The sequence below is a fragment of the Salvia hispanica genome, chromosome 1, assembly GCF_029641045.1.
Source record: "Salvia hispanica isolate PSC_SH4W2 chromosome 1, Shi_PSC_v1, whole genome shotgun sequence".
In the NCBI taxonomy this organism is placed as follows: domain Eukaryota; kingdom Viridiplantae; phylum Streptophyta; class Magnoliopsida; order Lamiales; family Lamiaceae; genus Salvia; species Salvia hispanica.
The window spans coordinates 38762102-38768789 of NC_142692.1; the positions used below are offsets into that span (position 1 = coordinate 38762102).

A 6688-nucleotide genomic window follows, 5' to 3' on the forward strand; every position below is an offset into this window, starting at 1 on the left:
GTTTCATCACAACCCTTGTATAGAATACCAAAGTTTCCAGCACCCCTCAGATACCTTAGCATCCACTTCAAAGCACTCCAGTGCTCCCTTCCAAAATCAGACATGTATCTGCTTGTGATGCTAACAGCATGGGATATATCAGGCCGAGTACAAATCATGGCATACATAAGACTGCCAATGATATTTGCATATGGGATAGATTCCATTTCCTTAGATTCCTCCATACTACCTGGAACTTGAGCCTTTGAGAGCTTGAAGTGTTGGGCAATAGGTGTTGCAGCAGGCTTCACATTGATCATGTTGAATCTCTTTAACACTTTTTCCACATAATCTGCTTGAGATAGCCAAAGAGTACCCTTCTCTCTATTTCTCATAATATCCATGCCTAGGATCCTCTTTGCTTCTCCTAGATCCTTCATCTCAAAGCTCTGGTTTAGATCATCTTTCACAATCTGTACTTCATGTTTGGATGGGCCTGCAATCAGAATATCATCTACATAAATCAGTAGATATGCTACTGGAACTCCCTCCTTTTTCTTTATGTAGACACAATCATCATACTTAGATCTTGTGAAACCATTCTCTGTCATATGTGCATCAAATTTTCTGTTCCATTGCCTTGGGCTCTGCTTGAGTCCATATAGACTTTTCTTGAGTAGACACACTTTGTTCTCATCACCCTTCTTCGCATACCCTTCAGGCTGGAACATATAAATAGATTCTTCAAGATCTCCATGTAGAAATGCAGTCTTTACATCAAGCTGCTGCATTTCCCAATTTCTTTGATTCACCACTACCAAAAGAATCCTTATAGAGGCATGCTTGACTACTGGAGCAAAAAATTCGTTGTAATCCACTCCTTCTTCTTGGGTGAACCCCCTTGCTACCAACCGTGCCTTATACCTCACACTGTCAGTCCCCACTGACTCCACCTTCTTCTTAAACAACCACTTGCAACTTACTAACTTCATAAACTCAGCCCTTTCCACCAACAACCAGGTCTTATTTCTGATCAAGGAATCTATTTCATAGCCTTGATCCATTTCTTGCTGTCACTACATCCCACAGCTTCACTATAGGTAGAAGGTTCAGAGCACTCCATTGCTTCAGCTGTACACAGAGCATAAGAGATGACACCAGCTTCAGCATACCTTGCAGGTCTTCTTCTGTTTTCTCTTCGAGTTCTATCCCTTGCAAGCTGATAATTGCTCAAATCATCAGTTTTTGGATCATTTTCTCCCTCTGCATCAGGGTCAGCTTCTACAGGCTTGTCAAAATTACTCTCCTCATCAGACACATGAGACTCCAGAAACTGGTCAGGCTCCACCTCAACTTGAGCAGTACTTTTCCTCCCATCTTCCACTGACTTTAGGTATGGCATGAGGTGCTCAACAAAGGTTACATCTCTACTAATCACAACTTTCTGCTTGCCTTCTTCAACACACCACAGCCTATATCCCTTTACTCCCTTTTGATAGCCAAGCATCACACACTTGAGGGCCCGAGCTTCCAGTTTCCCCTGCTTAATATGTGCAAAACACTTACACCCAAATGTTCTGATTTTAGAGTAATCTCTATGCCCTCCATACCATCTAAAATCAGGTGTGGCACCCTTCAAACTAGTAGAGGGACACTTGTTGATCAAATATGCAGCAGTTGAGACTGCCTCACCCCAGAATCTCTTGCCTAACCCACAAGCAAACAACATACACCTCACTCTTTCCATGAGAGTTCTATTCATACGCTCAGCCACTCCATTTTGCTGTGGAGTGCCAGGAACAGTTCTGTGCCTTTTTACCCCATTCTCTTTACAGAACACATCAAACTCCTTGGATAAATACTCAAGGCCGTTGTCAGTTCTCAAGCATCTAACCTTAGTCCCCTTTTCAGTCTCCACTTCCACACACCAATATTTAAATTTCTCAAAAGCTTCAGATTTCTCCTTTAAGATATACACCCAAACCTTCCTACTATAGTCATCAATAATACTCATGTAGTATCTTCCTCCACCTAGAGTATTAACAGGTGCAGGCCCCCATAGATCTGAATGAACATATTCTAAAGGAGAATTTGAATAGTGGATACCTGTAGGGAATGGAGTCCTCTTTGCCTTTCCAAGAACACAGTGCTAACATGGACCAAGATTTGAAGATGTATCTCCTGGGATAATGCCAGATTTTATCAATTGTTTCAAGCTCCCTTCTGCTGGGTGCCCCAACCTCTCATGCCATAACTTCAAATCATCAATTGATACTGAGTTTGAGTCACCACTTACTGCCTCAGCTAGAAGATGGTAAAGGCTGTTCTTTCTTTCAGCCTCCATCACAGTCAGCTGCCCCTTCTTGACTTCCATCTTGCCACCAGATGAAGTGAATGTATATCCCTTTAGTTCCAGAGCTCCCAGAGACACTAAATTTCTTTTAACTTCCGGGATATACCTAACTTCACTTAGCATCTTGATTGACCCATCATGCATTTTGAGCTTCACCATACCAATCCCCCTAACATTGCATACATGATTGTTCCCTAACAACACAGAGCCACTAGCTTCTCTCATATCATAGAACCAGGACTTATTGGGGCACATATGAAAACTGCAACCAGAGTCCATAATCCACACCCCACTCAAACCATTTTCCATGACATTCAAGATTTCTGGAGTATTAACCTCTTCAATACAATCAGAGCTAGGGTGAGGATTACCTTCAGCTTGTTTCCTCTTCCATGCGTAGCAATCCTTCTTGATATGGCCTGGTTTTTTACACCAGTGGCAAGATCTAGTCTCTTTATGATCTGGAGCAGTAGGCTTCGGTTCATCAATTTTCTTCTTGAATTTTGGCTTCTTGGCCTTCTTTACATAGAGGCTTTCTGGAACATTTTCTTAAGACTTCACAGATCCATTTTGTAGCTCCTTAGCACGTAGGGCTGACTGCACCTCTGTGAGGGTGATTGTCTTCTCCCTCCCATACACCATGGCATCTCTGAGGTGGTCGTAGCTCTTTGGCAGAGCATTCAACAGCATAATCGCTTTATCTTCATCATCGATTTGAACATCGATGTTCTCAAGATCATCTACTGCCTTGTTGAACTCCTCTAGTTGCTCACTGATCCCTCGATCTTCCAAGAAACGGTAAGAATACAGCCTCTGCTTCATACACAACCGATTAGCCAGAGACTTTGTCATATACAAGCTTTCCAATTTGGTCAAGATCCCAGCAGCCGTAGTTTCTTTTGAGACTTTCCTTAATACCTTATCACCAAGGCATAAGATAACCACGCTATGTGCCTTAGCGTGAATTTCAGCGAGCTTGCTTTTCGCCTTCTCATCAAGCTCCTCTCCGGCCTTCGCATCTGCTTGCTTCTCCAGAGCTGCAGATAGACCTTGCTGGATCAACATGGCCTTCATCTTCATGCGCCACAAACCAAAATCGTTCTTGCCGGTAAATCGCTCCGCTTCCAATCGAGCAGCCATTTCTTCAATCGATTCCTTCTTCAGCCGTTCCCACAGACGGCGCCAAATTGTTATGATTTGGGAAAGATTTCTGACGAAGAAGAATGTTTGAAGATGAGAATTTAGGGATCAGAGATTTGGGAAAAAATGAGAGTGAAATCTTATTCAGTAGTGAAGGGAAAAAAACTTGTGTTACACATCTCAATCAACAGACTATATACTCCCCGTAACTACCTTCTACTAACCAAAGGAAAAACAAGAAAAGGGAAAAGAAGCTAAAACAGAATTTTCAACTACTCTTCTAACAGCTAGTTCAAGGGTTTGAACTCTACTCTCTCCTTTCTTCTTTGCTTTATTTCTTGCTTAATGGGCTGGGCTTCTTATGCACATTACTCTTCACAGAAGGAGATGAAGACTCAAGTTCTGTGTGTTACTTGAACTTAGTCTAGGGTTCTTCATTTGTGTCTCCCTGTACTTGTGTAGAGTGTAACCTTAGTATCACTCTTGTATTGGCTTGTATCTCTGAGATTAGCCATCTCAAACTCAATCAATAAAAGAGATCCCGGTAATTAGCGAATCCCGAGTGATCTGATCCCTACAGTCAATAACTCTTGTTATCTCTATTTCAGGATTGAAACTCATGCAAATTATGCAATAGCTGACGATGACAAGTCTAGGCAGGTTGCAGCTATCAATATGACCTGTTTCAGTAATGTTGAGATTGCATATAGTTAAAAAAATGAATAGATCGAAGCTTTGCATCCTCAGAGCAGGCTCAGTCGATTCTTTTCCTCGAAAGGGAAGAACGACAACTGATTAATGGTGATTATATTCATATTTAGTTTTTTCTGTAAATAAAGATGATGACCTTTTTCACCGTGGTACTATACTATATAGTATAATGTGGCTATTTTTATTAATAATTTATCATATGATCATTGGAGTGGAAGAATAACAGGAATCAAGATTTCGTTATCTAATGCCAGCTAAAAAGCGCAAACACATTGTCCCTATATCTGTTTATTTCGTGGTCCTTTCAATGAAGTTAGACTGATTTAGTTGAGAGGACTGATTATTAGAAAGAAGGTACATTTTTTTTCTGACAGTTGATCATGCAGCGCCCCTTCATTTTCTTCAAATATTTAAGAGACTGAGTGTGATGTTTTACAATCATAACTACAACTGTCTATGCAGCATATTATTAAATTATTTTGATCATAAATCATTAGTAATTTGAAATTTGTTGTTAATACAAGAAAGTAGTGTAATTTTTGTTGAAACATGAAGTTGATTATGTATTACGATAATTCGTATTTAATTATATATAGGCTCGCACTAACCGTCCTCTTAAATTATAAGTAAGACCTATTTTGATTAATTGAATCATAAAATAAATGGTGGAGAGAAGTTATAATTAACTCAATTATGTTATTTCATCTAAGGTACTTATGTAATTTTTAAAATAATTATCACGTTAGTTATGGTTAGTGAGCGAGATACTACCAAGTACGCGACAATTTTTTTTCGCATTATAATCATATTTGGTAGGGGTGATAACATTTTTGTTATAAAATTTCATCCCTAGATAATTATCACCCCTATGATTATATCTTCGCTCTATGTCGTCGTAAAAAATTAAAAACATAAGAATATCATTGACCAATTATCATTATTATATCAGTTAAATGGAAACTAACGAAGTTCTTAAATTAAGGAAGAAATCAGACTGTTAATATTATGTACTTCAAAAGAAAACAATGTCCTAAAATTAAGGAAGTAAACACGCGTTTAAAATTACATAAATAACCTTTTCATTAGAAACTTATACTAGAGTCTAGAACAAAACTACTTGCCACGCTTCAAATTGACAAAACGTTGATCAAATAGTTAATCAGTTCTTAGTTCTTATGCGGTTGATCTGGGTTTGCTGGTTTTTTAAGCTTCTTGTAGTTGCTGTGTTTGTGCTAGTGTAAGGAGTAAGGTTCGCTAGGAGTTATTTTTTTGTCTTTACTGGGTGTGCGTAGTGCTCTAAGTGGCTGTGGTCTGTTGTTTTGTTTTCTTTGTTTTTGTTTTGTAACTCTCTGCTCGCCTCTCGCCGGGGTTTTGAGCATTTTGGGGCATCCAATTAATGCACATATATAAAAAAAAAGTTCTTAATTTTAGAGTTGGTTCTTATTTAATCACTTAATTTCCTATGATATTATTAATTCCAAATTTGATACGTATTATATTGATGAAGAATGAACGCAAATAAAATTCCAAGATACAGTAGTAGAATCGCAATATGTACTATGCGTACATTTGATTTCACACCATCATTGATTTTTTTTGTTTTTATATTAGTTGCTACATTCTTCAAATATACAACTTCAGACCTTCAATTAATGAAATATTTCATCACTACTCTTAACAACATGTCGCATTCGACATTATTATATCTACGCGTGACACGTAATGGTGAAACGAAGAACGAAAGTAAACAGATCCCACGAGACGGGATCAATGAAAAAATTCTCAAAATAACTACTTGTACCTAATTAATTAATCATAGACACTAGATACTCAAAAACCTCTTCATCACATGGAATACTAAGGCCACTCCCATGATCAAAGCCAAACTCCTCTTCTGCTTGCTGCAAGAGGCTCTGAAATTGAGGGTTGCTTAGATACGAAATAGGAACGATATATCTGGTTCTGTTCTCGCCCACGTACACTGCAAAATGGCCTCTTGGCACATCCATTGGCAGTCCTTCTTCAATCTCACCAAAGCTTTCTTTCTTCACTATTCTTGTGCATCTCTTCATAATCTGCTTAACTTTGTTGGATTTTGTGATGCCCATTTTGGTTGGATATTTGAATATATTGTAGAGAGAATTTTGATTGTGATGAAGAGAAGTGAGGAAGAGTTCACCTATTTATAGTGTGGATTTTTGGGGAGGCAAATGTAAATTGCTACCAACGCGGTCGTAGTACATATAGAATAACTGAAGCCTTTTTATATAAAAAAAAATTACCTCACCGAAGCCATATATTTATGTTATTTAATTTATTGCAAAACCAATTTCCAGTTTTAATATTGCATTAGTTTCACACACACTAATAGTAGTTAAAAAAATGTGATATGTTGTATATTTATGCATGGCTTTGCTAAATTAATTACACAATTAGACATGTAGAATCAACCATTATATGTAATTAATCATGTGCAAATTTATAAGAAGGTGGTAGGGTGAAATT

General features: G+C 38.2%; 1 pseudogene; it reads right to left on the minus strand.

Moving 5' to 3' along the window:
* Window positions 1-5704: 5704 nt before the first annotated feature.
* LOC125220739 (auxin-responsive protein SAUR50 pseudogene) lies at window positions 5705-6332 on the minus strand (annotated as a pseudogene).
* Between the last annotated feature and the right edge of the window lie 356 nt (window positions 6333-6688).